The following is a 19182-nucleotide window of genomic DNA, read 5'->3' on the forward strand; positions in this document are numbered from 1 at the left end:
GGAAACGAAAAAGAAAAAGAAACGAAATTGAGTTATTTGTAGTGAGCTGGATGGACCCAGAGTCTGTCATACAGAGTGAAGTAAGTCAGAAAGAGAAAAACAAATACCGTATGCTAACACATATATATGGAATCTAAAAAAAAAAAAAGGTCATGAAGAACCTAGCGGTAAGACGGGAATAAAGACACAGACCTACTAGAGAATGGACTTGAGGATACGGGGAGGGGGAAGGGTAAGCTGGGACAAAGTGAGAGACTGGCATGGACATATATACACTACCAAACATAAAATAGATAGCTAGTGGGAAGCAGCCGTATAGCACAGGGAGATCAGCTCGGTGCTTTGTGACCACCTAGAGGGGTGGAATAGGGAGGGTGGGAGGGAGGGAGATGCAAAAGGGAAGAGACATGGGGACATATGTATATGTATAACTGATTCACTTTGTTATAAAGCAGAAACTAACACACCATTGTAAAGCAATTATACTCCAATAAAGCTATTAAAAAAAATATATAGTATACACACACAAAATGCATATTTATGGACACATGCTACTATATATAAAGTAGGCAAACAACAAGGACCCACTGTATATCACAGAGAACTATACTCAATATCTTGTAATAACCTATTATGGAAAAGAGTCTGACCGAATCACTTTGCTGTATACTTGAAACTAACACAACATTGTAAATTAACTATACTTCAATAAAAATTAAATGAATAAATAAGTAATAAAAATAAGTGACCCCTTTTCACAAAGATGGCGCCGAAGGCGAAGATGGAAGCCCCTGCTCCTCCGAAAGCCCAAGCCGAAGCAAAGGCTTCGAAGGCCAAGAAAGCAGTGTTGAAAGGCGTCCACAGCCACAAAAAAAATAGGAGATCCGGACGTCACACACCTTCGGATGGCGCAAAGCACTGCGGCTCAGGAGGCAGCCCAAATATCCTCAGGAGAGTGCTCCCTAGGAGAAACAAGCTTGACCACTATACCATCATCAAGTTCCCCCTCACCACCGAGTCAGCCATGAAGAAAATAGAAGACAACAACACACCGGTGTTCATTGTGGATGTCAAGGCCAACAAGCACCAAATTGAACAGGCTGTGAAGAAGCTCTATAACATTGACATGGCCAAAGTCAACACTCTGATCAGGCCTGATGGAGAGAAGAAGGCATATGTTCCACTGGCTCCTGAGTATGATGATTTGGATGTTGCCAGCAAAATTGGGGTCATCTAAACTGAGTCCAGCTGGCTAATTCTAAACATAAAAGTTTTCACTCTAAAAAAATAAATAAAAAATAAAAGTAAGTGAAAAATGGGGGAGTGGGGATAAAAGAGACTCTTAAATAAAGCATCTATATAATTTATTGTCCAAACTGGAACATGTCAGGAATGAAAGGGAACAGTACTCATAATTTTAACTGCTACAGGCCTAAGCCAGTGCTGTGCTGGGCAGTCCTGGATGTATGGTCCCTCTACTTTTAACCAGCAGGTTTCAAATATCAGACTAATGTGATTTAAGATTTGTTACAAAAACAGGAAACGAAGAGAACAACTTGTAAGTGAGAACGTTTAGATCACTAGCAACCAGTTGTTTTTAAGTCTGAAAAGAACCAGTCCCAAATCATCGCCATAACCACTGATCCATCTGGATCAGAAGTCACAAACTGATGGCCTGGGGTTGGATCCAGCCTGCAGATGTGTTTGCTTTGGCCCACAACGTATTGGGTTACAGAGTGCTTTTCTTAAAACTTTGAGTTTGTTGCCAACATTTCCAAGCTGAAAGCTGTCATGTTAAAATCCAGATTCCTAGCTTCTCTTGAAACACTTGAGGAGTATTCAGAGCAGGCACACATTCTCACATGGCAACTGACTGGAGCAGAGCATTCTCTCACTAATCCACCCCAGTCCTCATCTCTCTCCAGTGATTTCTTTTTTTTTTTTCCATCCAGTGACTTCTAATGCTGGGCTGATTTGCTTGGTTCCTTCTTTGACTCCTACAGATACTTGACTTTTCAACCTTCATACTAGATCAAGCTCTCATCATCAGAACAAAGAAAGTGAGGTTGGCTGCAGAAGCTATCATTTTATAATCAATTGAAAATAGAAATCAACCAACCCAGATAATAAATGGGGAAATTCTAAAGAATTGGTAGGGGATATAGTATTACTACTCTTTAAATAGGCCTAACAACAACAACAGCAACAAAACCTAATTCTGTTCAGAAAATTCCCCTTTAACTTTTCTACATTACAGATCATTCCATATTTCCCAAGTAATATAGCCTGAACTATACCAGTAGAGCTTCCAGAAATTCTCTTATTAAAAAATATAATAGCTAAGCTACAGCCCATTGGCAAAATGCACAGTTGAAGGCCCAGCCCAGTGACTGCTGCCCACCCTTGCTTCTCTCAACAAACCCGGAACATCACTGGGTGTGTGATTGTTAGCAAATCTTCATTAATTACAAGCCTCATAAACAGCTGTGCAATGTGGGAGGTTGGGGAGAGACAGCTCCTGTCTTCATAAGAGAGAGTTTGGAACTAAAAGAGGTTCCGAGCTAGAAAGCATTCCAAAATAGGATGAGTTGTTTTGAGAGTAGAGAGAATAGCATCAGAGAGCACGGATGTTCATCCCAGAGACTGGTACCCAAACAACAACTGAAAAAACTTTCACTCTTTAGCACAAAGGAAATGGAGAGCTATAATTGGTTTCAAAACCAAATTATGGGAACTTACATGTTTTGAAAAAAATATATTACTGGCAGAAGTATCTATGGCCTGAAAGGGTGTCTCTTGTGAGGTATAGGACTATGTTTGCCTGTGTAGTGTTGGTCCTAATCCAAGGAGGAGAGCTCTCAGAGACCAGTTTAAGAACCTTTATTTTCTACTGGTTTCCTTATGAAATCCCCACTGCAGCCAGGCTGCTGTCCACTCTTGTCCCCATACAGACGATTGAAAATGCTTTGGCCTCTCCCACTATCTCTGGATTTCCACTTAACATTTCATCTGTATTAGTGTGTTAGGGTAGGGATGAATGACATTCTTGCTACTAAAACAGAGAGTTAGGGCCTGTTTAGAGAACCATCTTAAACACTTTGTGGTCATTCATATCATTGAAAGCTATGGAATGATTAAGAGAAGTGAGATAGAGCTGTAAAGAATAGTATGAATCCCTAGCACATATTGCTCTGTGAAAAATTTGCAGAATACATAATATTACCATTTTATTCATCCTATATATTCATTGTCTCCAATTCCTTTCTTCCTATTGTCTCCTTCAAACCCACTCCAAAGAGATCTTTATCTCCACCATCACAATCCCAACTGTTTACGTCAAATAGCCTCTGTGTTACTGAATCAAATGATCACTTATCTGACTTGGCCTGTAATCAATATTTGACACATCTGATCATTCCTTCCTTCTTGAAACACCTCCCTCATTTGGCTTCCTGGACACCACCCTCTCCTGTATTTCCTCCTTTCTCACTGTTTCTCAGTCTCCTTTGCTAATCCTTGCAAATCTCTAAGACTTCTAAATATTGGGGTGCCGGGACTTCCCTAGTGGTGCAGCGGTTAAGAATCCACCCGCCAATGCAGGGGACACGGGTTCAAGCCCTGGCCCGCGAAGATCCCATATGGCGTGAAGCAACTAAGCCTGTGCACCACAACTACTGAGCCTGCGCTCTAGAGCCCGCGAGCCACAACTACTGAGCCCACGCGCCTAGAGCCTGCGCACCGCAACAAAGAGTAGCCCCCACTCACCACAACTAGAGAAAGCCCATGCACAGCAATGAAGACACAACGCAGCCAAAATTTTATTTTTAATTAAAAAATAAATAAATATTGGGGTGCCAAAGATGGGCTCTAAACCTCTTCTTTTCTACCGTTAAATTCATTTCCTGGTGGTCTCATTCAGTCTCAAGGCTTTAAATACTGTCACTATGCTGAGGACTCAAATCCGACTGCCTGCTCAACCACTCGACCCAAATGTCTAAAGGCATCTTTAATTTAACATTCCCAAAATCGAGTTCCTGATTTTCCCACAAACACACACACATACTAAAAACCTTCCCTTTCCACAGTCTTCTGTATCTCAGTTACTGAAAACTGCATTGCAGTTATTCAAGTTCAGAAACTTGTCAACCCTGACCTCTTGCTTTCTCTCACCTGGACATCTAATCCAGAAGAAACCTCTGTTGGCTCTACCTTCAGAATCAATCCACAATCTTGACTACTCACCACCTTTTCTGCTACGTACTTCTTTGTCAAAGTCACTATGAGCTCTTGCCTGCCTCATAGCCACAGCCTCCTAACATCCGGCCGCTGCCAGCCTCCTTCAGTCTGGTCTCAACACAGAAACCATAATGATCCACTTAAAATATGTCAGATCAGCTTACTCTGCTCAAAACCTAACAGTGTCTTCCACTTCACAGAGAATAAAAGCCAAAAGCCTTAAACTTGTTAGCAAGAACCTGAATGATCAGTCACCCAACTCCTTCCCCAGCTCCCAGCATTTCTCAATCGCTCTGACCACTCCTACTCTCCCCTCATGCATTCTGCTTCAGACTCACAGAAATTTGTGTTCTTTGAACATGCAGGTCACTTGCTGTTCCTTCTGTTTAGAATGTCCTTTCTCTAGATGACCTCTTACAAGTCTTGGCTCAAATGTCACCTTCAATTAGAACTGTTCTCTGACCACTCTGCTTGTTTCCTATTTATCCTCAGGATTTATTTTTTTGCACAGCACTTACGATCCTTTCAAATACCATATAACACATTTATTTATTTAGTTTTATCTCTGTCTGCATCCCCTAGAAGGTAAGCTCCATGAGGGCAAGGATCTTTATTCACTTTATTCAATGCCTAATCCCCAGTGTATTCAATTAATATTTGTTAAACAGAGGAATTAATTTATATAATATTATGTATTTTCTATGGAATGTGTGTATATGTGTGTATCTCCAAATCTAGTTTAGCTCTAGGGAGAGTAGTGAGTAGGGAAAGGGTGAATGGGCTCATGATTGGTGTGGGTGGAAAGTCTATCAATAGAGTATTGATACTTTACCCTTGTAAGGATTGTTTCAAGTTTTTAAACGTGATATAGTCATTAATGACTTTTTATGTAAGGGGATATTATTTGTTAATAATTACCTAATATATCACAGGTACATACTATGTAGCCCCTATCTGCTGCTCTCCTACTCCAGCTACAGCTGATTGGACCAGAATCTAATTAGATTGGACCAATCTAATTCAAAGTGGAAAAAAATCAGATCAACTCTTCCAAAAATTTGGAATAGGGTCGTGAAGAGATTAAGTCAGTCAGACTACTGTGAGGGCTGGAACTATAGGCCATGTAGAATTTGAGACCATTATCAACCAACACCATACGTAAAGTGAATTTTTGGAGAGACGGAAAAAAGATACGTAAGGAAAGAAAGCTTATGAGAGGGGAGGAACAGGAGAATAGATGGAGCAGATGTGTAGAGACAGAGATGCATGTGGCCTCCTACTTTTCAGTGCCATCCACATGCAGAATGTAAGCTCTGTTTCCTTACGCTCTTTCCTATCAGTAAACACCCTTTAACGTGAACTACTTTAAACAGAATTGGATTCCTTGCAATGTTAGACTCAACTTAAATATCCAATACATTTTCCATGGTATAAAATAAGGCAATATCCCAACATTTGAAAAAAATTATAAAATACAAAAAAATATTCTCAATGCTGAATCCACTGTTTTTAATAAAAAAGTATAAGAAGGCTAAAACCAAGGCTGATTCTTGCCTTTGCAGGATTGCTCATATCCACATTAATTTGCATACCCTCATTATTTAATTTTAAGTTTCATCACTATTAAAGCTATTCTTTAATATTTATTTAGCAAAAGCTCCTTAATTCTGCCATACATTCCCATCAATTAAAACAGATATTTTGACCCTAAATATCCCAAACCCTTGGTGAGGAGAGCTGTACATAATTTACTACTACTAATAAAGTACATAAATTTACAAATTATTTCTCTTTTTTGTAAACTCAAACAGTTGTAGTTCCTTGCAGTCCCATATGCATTCATCAGCAGAAGAGAAAGTGCTGAGGTTAAAGGTAAATCTACAGGTGTCACACATTATCCTCAGCCTGTATTACTATGTACCAACCCATCACTTGAAATATCCAAAGGCAGGATGTGACACAAGTGTGAATTTCATATTGCCACCTTCCTAATATACAGGTCACTTACTCAGAAAGGCATTCTCTGGCCCCACCAAAAAGTTCCTATCACGTTATTCCTTCTCACTTAGTATTCATTTATTATCATCTGATACTTTTCTTGTTTGTTTTTGTTTTGTCTTTCTTCCCCACTAGAACATAGTTCTATGAGAGCTGGAACCCAAAATGCCTGTTTTATTCATCGACATTTCCCTAGTACTTTAGAGTATGTTGTACCTGGCACAAAATAGGCACTGAGCAAATACTTGCTTAGAGGATAAATGAATGCTTTAATGAACACATCAAGCTAGTTCCTGAGCAGGGCCTTTATATGCTCTTTCCTCAGCCAGAATCCCCTACCCCTTATTCTTCTCATAGTTAATTCCTGCACATCATTTGGGTCTCAGCTCAAACGCTGACACCTCAGAAAGGCCACTGATTACGCTAGCCTCTCCACCCCTCAAGGCTTTCTCTAACACATTATCCTATTTTGGTTTAACAGAGCACTTAAGACTATCTGAAGTTCCCTTTTATATGTGTTCTTTCCGTGTTTATTATCATCACCTGTCTTCCCACTAGAATGTAATTTCCATAAGGAACTTTGACTTGTTTATCACCTTGTCTCCAGAACCTAGAAGAGGGCCCGGCACTTAGGAGGCAGGCAATAAATATTTGTTGAGTGAATGAAAGGTAGAAAACTGCAGTTTTAAAATATATGTCCACACATGGTATCACTGTTCTTCAGTACTGGGATACAAACAACAAACTGCTATATGTGCAAGTAATTTTTTTAACAATTAAAATTTCACGTATAATATAGATCAAAAGATTGCCAAATTATATTCCAGATGGATTTAGAATCCTGGTTGGGTACAAGTGGTATATGATCAGTAGCTGGTTCAACTTTGACTAACCTCACTAATAGTTTCCAAGAGAAAATCTTCCTCTCTTTCCTCATACGGATTGGAAACTGAAATTGCAAAGGAGACAATGCTACAAATGAAACCACAGCCAGTCAAACTTGGCAAATGTATGCCACTGTCCAAAGTGTTTGTGTAGGCAAACAGACAAAATTCCTAAAGGAAAAAAATTTCCAATTCCAAAAAGCACCTCCCCATGCCTACATCCCCAAACAGAATTAAGTCCCACTACTCAACAGTCTCAGATCTAAAGGCGGGGTTTCCTCCTCAGAGCCAGAAAATCACAATTACAACCACCCCAAGTCGTCAGTAACTGACTTGGCCCATAGGAGGCAGACCAAAACTGTCAAATGTGGAGACATTCACCCTGCCCCCCCCAAGACAATTCTATTTTACAATCCCACAGTCCTCCCCCTACAACCATTTCCTATGTATCTATGGACACCTGTGAGATCTCCCTTACACTCATCACCTTTTGAAACTATTTTCTGATTAACTTCATTTAGTCAACCATTAGGACAGTCAGTCAGACAACAAATACTTATTGAACATACATTATGTAGCTGACACAGTTTGTGTAGTAAAAACACATCAGTAAAGAAAACAGAGAAAAATGCTCGCCCGCATGGAGCTTACATTCTAAGCACCTCACATTCACTTAAAAACAGAAAAATATAGATATAATGAATAGTAGGCATTTGATAGAGATGACTACATAAATTCATAGATAACATAAACAGATACAACAGTTGGTACATAAACACATGGTTATCCAGTATCTTCCAGGGAACTCAGATTTGCATCACTAAAGAGAATATTTGGAATATTGATCAGGTATGTTGTGTTCCGATTGTTTTCCTGTAACGTTATGTGTGCCTGTTATCTTCATTATAGGTTTTCCTCGGGTAGAAAATATATCCTTCATTTCCTTTGTACTGTGTTCAGGGGGCAAGTTGTACAGTGCCTCCAAATAGACTATGAGTTCATTAACTGTTTGTTAAATAATACATTGCACTTATATAGTGATTTTAAACTTCCTGAAAAGTACTTTCATGTGAGTTATTATTACTAGCATCATGCACTTATTCATACTCTAATGCTAGATCAAGAAGAAGACAGTGAATTTCAGTAAGGGAACTGGTGGTAACACAAGTAGTATGTTTGAGACAACTAGCCTTGCTTGCTAAGAACCAGTCCAGTGTTCTTCTTATTATTGTTGCTGTTGTTTTTCTGAATCTCTACTAAAGTCCAGACACTAGAAAGCACAGGAATCAGGCAATTTAAAATCATAGCAATGGAAACCAGAGAAAGAAAAGAAAACTTGGGTTCAGAGAAAAGCCCAAATCCAAGGGCAAAGTCTAAGGCTTTAGTTAGTGATTTTTAAACTGCATTTAATTAAAATACACATTCCTGGGAATTCCCTGGCAGTCCAGTGGTTAAGACTCCGTGCTTTCACTGCAGAGGGCGTGGTTTCAATCCCTGGTCGGGGAACTAAGATCCCACAAGCAATGCAGCGCAGCCGAAAAAATAAAAAATAAAATAAAATGCACATTCCTGATGAACACCCTGACCCAGACATTCTGATTCATTAGATCTGGAGTAAAGTCCAGGAATATGAATTTTTACAAACATCCCCCAGATGATTCTGATGCAAACCCTCTGGGAAACGCTTACTTGATGGCAAAGGTTGGACCAAGGAAGGTCAGTCAGTTCACTGCATGGCTTCCAAAGCTTGGCATGTTCAGATATGGTTTGGTACCAGAAGTCTGTTGCAGCAGGCGTAGCACAGTGATAAGAAAAGCCACCATTTCTGAGTGCTATCAGGAGGACCACAGCTACTGGAGATGTATGGACCAGGATCTAGCCCCAGGAAGGAAAGGGCTAGAACGCTTCTAATGTTCTAGTCTCAGCGTAAGGTCTAGGGCTGTTTTGTACCCTAGGGGAGATCTGAGTCCCAGGCAGGAAAATCTGGCATAGCCAGCTCATGTAGAGTCCCAATCTATGGGAAGATCAGGTTAGGAGGAAGGTAAGTTTGCCACTTTGAAGGGTTTACTGGTTCTCATCCCTAATACTGCAGACCTGGCTAGACAATGAGGAAGGCCAACATAATCTAAAAACAGAGACCTGCTCTGAAAACCCAAGACTGAAAATCATGATTCTACTCCAAGTTCCACAGTGAATTGAAGCTGAGGAGGCTGATATGTTTTCTACCTCCAGCAGGAATGGCCCAGAAATGAAGTCTGAAGGGCAGATATGCTATAAAGGAAGAAACAATGAGGCAGGGGTTAACCGTGAACTTCAAGAGTCCACATCTCCCACCAGGAAAGTGGATGGCCCAGCATTATGCTCTAGCAATAATCTCATTTTAAAATCTATAGCAATCATTATTTTCCCCACATACTGAGAAAGGTTCTATCATAATCAATGCACAAAACAACTACAAGCAGAAAGTAACAACTAGATCTTTCCATAGATCTCAAAACAATTAGATGGCAAACATTCAAGTAACTGCAAGTTTAAATTATTAAGCAACATTTTTGCTTGCAAGGTGTTAGGAATTGATATCTAACATATAGGGGTATCTGGAAAAATACTGGCATTTATTTAAACCAGGTGGAGTATTTTTATACATGTGAAAACCCAAATTAAAAGAGGTTCATTGGCTTTCCCAAGTATACACATAGGTAGTCCAAGGTGAAGGAAATAAACCTCCACCTTTTTAATTTTAAATTCCAAACATTTTCATTCTAACTTTTGACTTCTCTGCTGATAGATGAATGGATAGATAGACACTTTAGTGGGATTTTCCTGGCTTTTTTGTACTATTTTATTAAGAAAAATTTTAATTATTTACAGAAGTAGTGAGAATATTATCATGAACCCCCAAGTACCCATCACCCAGCAATAAAAATCTTGATTCTTCCTACACTCTCTCACCACCCCCCACCCAAGATTATTTGAAGCGAATTCTAGACATCATACTATTTCATCCATAAATAGTTTGGCATAGATTTCTAAGGGATCAGTACTCTCTTTTTAAAAATTAACCACAGCATACAGCTTCATACAATTTAATGAGATAAGAAAACATTACACTTAAAACACAGTGCACGAATTCATATTTATTATTGTATCGATAATTGGGGGGTTGCCTTGGGTAGTTTGAAGCTGAAATCCAACGCACATAGGTGATAGTTTTTCAAGTACAATGGTTTTTCCATACCAGCACAAGTTCATATTATTTTTTTATAAAAGAAATTTATAGTCATCACATTTTCCCAAACTCAGAAACTTCTGAGTAAATTATTCTGATTCCACTCTGACTACTAGACTCTGGGAATTGTGAGATTTCCCACTTGAAGCTTCCATCTTCATTGATTATGATGATAATCAACTGAATTATTCTTTTTCTCTTGAGAACTACAGAGCTCCTTGATTCCAGTGGCTAATAAAGGCTCTGGTATTGGAAGCAAAACCGTTAAAAGGATCAAGAACAGCAACCTAAAATCTCAAACCAGGCAGTGTTTCAGAAAAACACACTAGTTGCTTTGAAAAAGCCACTCGGCTTTGTAGCAAACATTAAGTATATATTAGTTAAATAATAAATATTTACATATTAAATAATATGTCTAGAATGTGCTTTAAAATAATCCTGGGGGAGAATAGTGGATGGGAATATAGACAAAATTAAATTGGCTATGAGTTGATAAATATTGATGTTGGGTGATGGAGATTTATTACATTATTCTCTCTACTTTTGTATATGCTAGAAATTGTTCAGAATGAAGACTTTATTTTACAAACAGGATAGGAATCACATGAAAATGACAGAACCAAGTCCTCAAACACACTTTGCAACCCCTCCTGCCTGAATCTACTCATCCAAACAGCCAGCAAGTACTAATCAGACTGGTCTGGGTTGTGCCACTTTCCAACTGACCCAAAGAATGGCAACAAAGGAGAAAAAAAAGGAATCTGAAATAACATATAAACTGACCAGTTATTTCTACATCTTTGATTAGCTACAGGTTAGTCCTACTTAGAGCTTCTAAAACACTTGAATGCAACCCGTTTTGGAGAAAATTAATTATTCCTTGGTTTCATGGGGTGACTATGAAATAGTATAAGGAGGACATAAAATTTCCTTGGAAAATACTGCCAGAGAATCAAGTCAGCCTCAGGGAAAGGAAAAACATGGCTCAACCGCTTAACATTTCGGAACAGATAGAAAATTTATGAAAAAAAAGTAGTCAGTATGCTGAAATTTTTATAGTAAATATTTTTAAAACAATAAAAATGAATAAATGAACCATCATGAAAAGAAGAAAAAGTCTTTTTTGTTAGTGACAAGGGAATCTGTATTAGATCAAACAAATAATAGAAGAGAGAGAAATCCTGCACAATTCTGCAAAGTGTGAATGTCCTGGCGACGAGTGTCCTCTTTTCAAATATTTGTCTGGAGTTGTCAGAACTTGCTCTCTGCTTGGTCTGACCCACTTCAACCATAAAAATGGACACCCTCGTAGCTGAAAAGCTCTGACCAGCCCTAAGACCCAGCATTCACAGAGCTTAAGCTCATCTATGGGAGCCCAGGCTAGCTGGCTACAGATGGGCACTCGGACAAAACTGCCCCCAAAAGACAAAAGCCTGGAGAGGATTCAGGCAGCAAGCTCACAAACCCACTGCCACCACCCCAAGAAAGGTCTTTTGAAAATGTCATATTGCCTTAGGTTTCAGAGCCAGGGAGAGGGGAAGAGAAAAGGGAGGAGGTAAGGGGAGGGAATGGAGGAAAGGAGAGTATGAAAGAGAAAGAAGGAAAAGTTTGTGATGTGAAATTTTGTTCTGATTTTGTAAATCAGCAAGTGATCAAAACGTCAAACATTGCCCAATCAAATTTTGTTTATGCCTCTCTTACGACAAATACCATACCTTACCTTACATTTTGTTTAATTCTATCTGTCTCTCCTATTATATTCCTGGAGGGAAGAAAGCATTTGGAATTTTGTTTTTTTGAAATGCCATAGTCTCAATAACAACGACCATACTTTAAAGTTTGTTGCTTTAATTAATTAATCAATTAATTGGTCCAGTCATATGCAGTCAGCTGATAGGTAAGTAACAAGCTACAGCTGCAAAACTTGTAGATTGAATAATATACTCAATATATTTAGCTCTTCACACTGAACCAGCCATAAGAGTGTGCAGGAGAATTGTGTTTTCCTCTTATTTTTGTTATTTTACATAGTGGGATTTGTAAATTCAGTGAATTAATACATATAGCAAACATATATTTGCATATGACCAGAACTGAAAGTTCACAATTCCCAAATGCATGCCCTTAAACAATTGAATTTAATAATGTTTCCATCTCCTAAGTACCCTCTGCCCCAGGTTTATGAAAATATCCTTTGTAATTCACATAAACAAAACATTAGGAATGTATGTTATTTCCTTTTCAAGATAAGAGAGAAAGATAGGTTTCGTGTATCCCCCCGCCCTGCCCCGTTTAATAGAATGCATATTTCTAAAACAGGACTCACAAAAAAAACCTTAATGATGAGGTTTTACAATTGGAATTGCTAGTCGATTGCATTTATATCCAAATCAGTTAAGTAGATTTCCTGATTTAATTTTTTTCACAAATAAAATTCTACCTTTAAAAGTTTTTAAAATGTTAATCCCTAAGTAAGAGTAAGTAAGACCACTGCTTTAAGAACTATATAAAAATTTAGTGAGCATCTTATCTAGGGCACTGATTTCACAAGTGAAAAAGCTAAGAGCCAAGGATATCAACTGACTTTACCAGGTCAGCAAGTGAAATCATGACTGAGGCAGCACCAAAAATCACATAAACCCCATAGGATACTGTCCAACTTGTACAAATTACTATGTGAAGATATACATACACACATAATGACCTTGAAATTTGGCACTTCAATTCAATTATTGTCTTAAATCTGTAAATATTTATTGATTCAGGAACTATAACAATATTAGCTGACTTTTTTAATCTAATGAATATCTTAAGGTTTTTCTCAGCCGGAGTATAATATACATAATCCAGAAAACATCTTAGACCCATAAATTTCATCCTACTGTACCAAAAAAGAGCAGAGCTCTCTGGAAATATTTATAGTATATAAAAGTAGTAGCACGTAAAATAGAAACTGAAGTTGTTGAATGCTGATTAACTGTTGTCCTCAACTTCAAATATGTTTTATTACAGTTAACACACACTTTTAGAATTTTAAACAAAAGTCAAGGTATTACAAGCCATAAAAACATAATAATAATTAAAGAGAAAAAAGGTTGGACCCTGGACCTTTGTTTTTATTTACCCTAAGGTTCCTTTTTATTTTTCTTTTTGTGTGCGGGTATCTCTTTTCAAATACTTTTAACACACAATTCCTGGAAATTTTTATTGGTGCGTGTTTGTGGAATTTTGTACATTTATTAATGTGACGTTTTAATCTTTTTAAAATTCTCCATAAAGATTTCAATACTACAAATATATTTACACTTTGTTTAAGAATGAGCTCCATTTTTCCTCATATTTTACAAAATAGTTGCTGTACACTTCTGAGAAATCAATATATACTTGTTAAACGTTTATCATATAATTACTGGTTAAAAATAAATTACTGATTTCAGAATAAAATGTTCACCATCACAGTTCTGAATCAAAAGCTGCCTACAGGGCTCTAAAAGTTTCAAAAGAAAAATTAAAGTTCAGTCCATTCTTTTTCTGTCTGTGAAACTCTAAACAAATTACCTGCCATTTAAAGTATTTTTCAGGATATTTCTAACCTCCTATAGATAAAACTAGAGAGGCTTTGTGTTCTGACTCCATGGGTACTATCAAATACATTCTGTATTCATATGTATGAAGATAATTTTATATCTGTGAGAGCCTCTATTTACTGACTATATGCAGTGATATATATGAGTTTTATTTTTATAGTCAGGATCTTCCAAATGGCTAATTCAACTAGCCAATTTCAAGGAAATTATTTATGGCAAATAAGATAATATTTAAGACGTTTGAATTTGTGGATTATTATTTCCACTTACATAAAAATTGTCTTAATTTGCATGGGTTTTTAGTTTAATTCTAATTTCACTTTCTTCTTTTTTTCAGAAAATCACTTCACCATCACCTGTGGAATTTATCATACTGCATGATTTTTTTTTTTTTCCCTTTGCAGGGAGGAGCCCAAGAGAGAATTCGCCTCACAATGACCCTGCTGTGCCCTGTGTTTACTCGGCAGTGATCCTCAGAGAAAGGGTTTTTGAAAATGTATTAGAGCTAGAACCAAGAACTGGTGTGATTTTGAAGAAGTTTTTGCCGCTTAAAATTCTATTTTGAGCTAGATACTATATGTCTAATTCCTTTTAAAACAAAAGAAAAAAGGAGAGCTGCTTTCGATGCTACAAATGAAAGGTTTCGTTGCTGATACCGAATTGCACTGCTCATTTATCTTGGCCCTATCGGTGTACGTGGGGGTTTTCCCCCTCTTTTTACTCAACAACAACAATAATAATACCAGATCTCTGGCTAAGGATCTAACCAAATGGAAAGGGTGCTATGAACATCCTAGATCCAGGTTTAGGACGCAATGCCCACCCCCATCTCATCCCCTTGGGTGCTGGAGATGATTGAACTCAAGCTTGAATCTACAGGGAAGTTGTCGATGCGAGTCTCGCAGGAACAAATATTGGCGCGTCCACCAAGAACCTCCCAAACCAGGTACAAAATGAGGAGCCCACACCTACAGAAGGGTGCACCCAGGGGGCGGACCTGGACGCTGGAGGGTGCGAAGTTACTAACTATGCTTTGAGAAACCGAATCACTGTTTCCCACTCCACTTTTTTTTCTCTTCTTTTCCCGCTCCCCACACCAAAATATATATATACATATAAATCTCAAAATCAGTTCCCGCCTGAAAAGCTTGAGCTTTCTTCGCAATATTTGGCGCCTGATAATTAATGACGCTCGCGCCGGGTGCCTCGTGGCTGGGGCTCGGGCCACCGGGAGCCCCTGACGTCAGCGACCGCGCTGCCTGCGTCAGGTCCAGAGCAGCCCCCGGGTGGCCGGGCCCCGGGCAGCGGGGGCTGCGGGGAGGGAGCCCGCGTCAGGGCCGGAGGAAACCCCAGAAGGGGCGAAAGGGGCTGCCCCCGCGCCCACCAAAAAGTCCTGCCGCAGGCAAAACCGCAGCGCCCGCTGCTTCCGGACACACGCGGGCACCCAGACTCGAGACCGCGTGTGGAGGCCCCAAGCCAGGGGGAGACTCCCGGGGCTGGACGTGGGTGGGCGGTCTAGACAGAGGGCCAAAGAAACTCGGGCAAGTCCTCAAGCGGCGGGCGCTTCCTCCCTTCCACTCTTTATGAAAGTCAACGGTAGATTGTTTCCACTGACTCCAAAAGTGGACCTTAAAATGAAATAGACCCGCCTTTTCTACCTCAAACTTGACACACTTGAACGTCGGTGATCCGGGGAGTTTCTCCCCCAAACACCGCTCGCTGGTGCTCCAAACCTGGGGAAGAAGGATGCTGGGACCCGCCACTGGGGGGAAATGAACTCGATCTCGCAGTCGACCAGCCACAACTTTTCCTCTCTCCTTCCTCTCCCAACATTTCCCTCTTCCCCCAACTCGCCTCTTCACCCTAAGACCAGCTTTTGCAACCCTCCCAAGCCAGGGGCGTTCTCAAGATTCTGGAGAGGTGTGATTTCTCCAAAGGGGGTCAGGGCCTCTGTCCCGAAAAGTGTTCCACCCGCTCAGTTGCCCTTGTCCTAAAGATCGGGGACCCGAGTTTGGCGAACCGTCAGTCTGTGAGTGGGACTAGGTCTACAGAACTCTGGACACTGGACTCTACGTCTACAGGTCTGGAACGAATCCTGTAGCTCTCGTGGGCCCTGTCTGGATTTCTTCATCGTAGGTCTGGGAGAATCACTTCTCTCCCCTAGAATCCTTGCTTTTAAACTATCTTTTTTTTTTTTTTTTTCATGATAGATAGTGCCTTTCTCGCTTAATTTTTCGTCTTTTTATCCACATCCAGAGGACAGAGGGGAGTGGAGGTAGAGACTCCCCGAGCAAAGATTTGAGGCCGAAAACTGCTTCGCGTACGTTTTCGCCTGGAATAAATTCTGGTCCCAGCAACCGCCTCTGTGCAGCGCCAGCAAAACCCAGCAGCGGAAGCCAACACTCAGGTGCAGAAAACTGCCTCTGTCGCTGCGATCCTCCCCCAGGACAGTAGCTGAAGGAAATCGCCGTTGCAGGGCTGCGGGACACAGAGCAAGAACACGATTTCCCTTCGTCTTCCCTCTTCCACCCTAAGAGTGGCTGGCAACTCCGGCAGGAGCGATTCTCCCCCTCTACAATTCAGAGCACTTCTCGGGCTCTGCTTTTAGGAGAAAGAGAAGGAAAACATTTTCTGGGGGGTGCTTTTTTTTTAAATTTTAAGTTGGAGCTCTATTGCCAACTTAAATAAAATGATACCTTTCCCAAGCCAGTAAATACCGCGGGAGTCGCCGCATCCTCCAGTTGGCCTCCCATTTCACTGCCACTGCGCAGCCGAGTCCCCAACTCCAGCCTGCCGGGAAGCTGCAGGTTCCGCCGCCGCGCGCCAGGCCGGGGTCCCTGTGGCCAGCCTGCCTTCCCTTTCTGGGCTCTGAAGTCTGGACACGAGTCGAACCAAATTAAATCGAGACGCGTCAACTTTTAAACGGCTTTAAAATCTGTGACTCTCCCCTCCGTAGGTGCCCCACTGCCTGGCGGATATAAATTGTCACAGTCTATCATCTCCAGAGAGTAAAAGAGAAAAATATTATATACATGTATATATTATGTATATATGTATAATATATTGTGTGTGTGTGTGTGTATATATATATATATCCATAACTGTGACACTGTCTTCACAACTTTGCCTCGCGTTAGGATTTAATACAACAGAATTCACTAGAACGAGATGATAAGCCTTATTTATAAGCATTACTTAAAAGTGGCGACTTGGAGGATTTCAGAAATTATTCAAAGAAGATTTAGGGGTTTTATTTTGTTTGTTTTTTAAGGAGCTAGGAATGTGCCTTTTACCCAGTGTCCTTCGCTGCCCTTTTCAGGCAGCAATCGGCTCTCCTGACACTTGGTTAAGCCTCAGGACTTAAAAAGATCATTTCCTCGTACACTAATTTGAGCGAAATCTGGATTCAGAGTGTGGGTTTACACGCCCAGCTCGAATGTCTAATGTATCAAATCCTCGTTAACGAACGGCCCGCTCCGTGGCCGTGTCAGCCAAAGGTCAGCCCCGTGCAACAGGGCAGCGCGGTTCAAAAGCACTCTTCCAGCGCCCTGCCTCTCCCTCCCCCCAAAAAAATCCATCTTGCACATTTCAGTAATACAGCACGCGGACTCCCAACGAGAAATGCCAAGCTTGTTTTTCTTTCTTCCTTTCTTCCCTCACATTAGTGACTTGTAAACGACGTGTCCTAAGGCAACTACTGAAAAATTAAGTTTATTTTTTTCCAGTGGGAAGGGAGGGGAGTTAGTGGACAAGGTAATTGTCGAAATGCCCTCAAGAGGCACGTATATTTGAGAAGTTGTGACTCTTAGAAATCTTCACTTAAAATAGTAATAATAATACTAACTTCACAGCATTCAAATGGAAACCATAAGTAAACTTTGTTGGGGACCTTAGGGATTAGAAACTGCTTAGGGGAAGGGGCACTTCTCCTCCCCCGCTCCCCTCCCCCAACACACACACACACACACACACACACACACTCACACACACACACTAGAGACCAGCAGAAAGCTTATTCTTAAAAGATAGCTTTAGTGGCTGTTCACAGGGACAAAGAGGATCCAGGAGAGCGAGGCTGGACCCTCTTCGGTCCCTCCTCACTGGGGAGCCCCGCGACATCTCTGACTACCTTGGGGTGCTCGGCGTTCCTACACACCAGCCGCAGAGGCCGGGCTGGCGCGGCTTCTCCACGTCAGCCCAACTTCTCGGCGCGCGCCTCGGGCCCCTCGCGCACACGCAGCCGCGGGCCGAGTCCGCCGGGAAGGTGGCGGGACGGGGTGGGGGAAAGAACGCGACTTACCAGGTCTGGGGTCTAGATTTCGGGCAAGGTTGGCAGCAGAGTGAGGCCGGGCAGACAGTCAGTCCTACCGGAGACGGGCAGTTTGGGCAGGGACTGAGGCGCGGCTGGGGCGGGGGGAAGGGGGAGGGAAGGAAAACGCCTGTCCGGTTTGGGGTCCCTCGTTCCTTGGCCCTGGCCCGCGCCCCCCCCCCCCCCGCCCCCACCCCGCGCTATCGCCTCCGCAGACCAAACTCGGCCTGGCCCGGGGAGGCCCCAGAGCCCGCGTCGCCGCCTGAAGTCAGAGCCTCCGGGCCTCAGGGACTCTGGCGCCGACCCCGGGGGCGCTGGGGGCGCCAGGGGCGGGGAAGGGGCGTCCCCGCTCTCTGGCCCGGAGAGGGCAACCGCGTCGCCGCCACGGACGCGGCGGCCAAGCGCGGGAGCCCCAAGTTCGCCGCGCCCGGCTGCCGGCTTGCAGACCCCGGCCTGCTCCCGCCCCCGCCCCTCCTTTCCCTCTAGCCCTCCGCCAAATGCAAAGGGTTCTTTGGGCCTTGGCCTTTTGGGCAAGAACGCAGGAACCCACGCTGGGTTAGAGCTGCTCAGAGCGAGCCCGACCCAGGTCTTCATGATTAGCGTGGAGTTCGTAGAGTCTAGATCGCCCCCCTCTCCCAACATATTAAAACGTAAAAGGACCCAACTCGGGAATGGGTTTCCTGTGGGGTGGCCCTTGTGGCGGGAATTCGGTGCATGGAAGGACTCTTCGCCCCTAACTAGACGCCAGGTGCTCTGTCCTCCGGGGACCTCGGACAGGAGAACTCTGGTGAGCCAGCCCCCTTTCCACCGAGTCCCTGGGACCAGTCCCAGGCTGATTGGCTTCTGCCAGGCCTCCCTGGGCCAGGTCCCCAGCAGCTCTTCTCGGGCCACCCCTATGTTATTGAGCTCCGAGACTCGGATGCTGGGTGGGAGGACAGG

General features: G+C 41.9%; 1 pseudogene; it reads left to right on the plus strand.

Moving 5' to 3' along the window:
- The first annotated feature begins 763 nt into the window (after positions 1–763).
- On the plus strand, positions 764–1237 carry LOC133093640 (large ribosomal subunit protein uL23-like; annotated as a pseudogene).
- The last annotated feature ends 17945 nt before the right edge of the window (positions 1238–19182 follow it).

This window comes from Eubalaena glacialis, chromosome 6 (assembly GCF_028564815.1).
Source record: "Eubalaena glacialis isolate mEubGla1 chromosome 6, mEubGla1.1.hap2.+ XY, whole genome shotgun sequence".
Taxonomy (NCBI): domain Eukaryota; kingdom Metazoa; phylum Chordata; class Mammalia; order Artiodactyla; family Balaenidae; genus Eubalaena; species Eubalaena glacialis.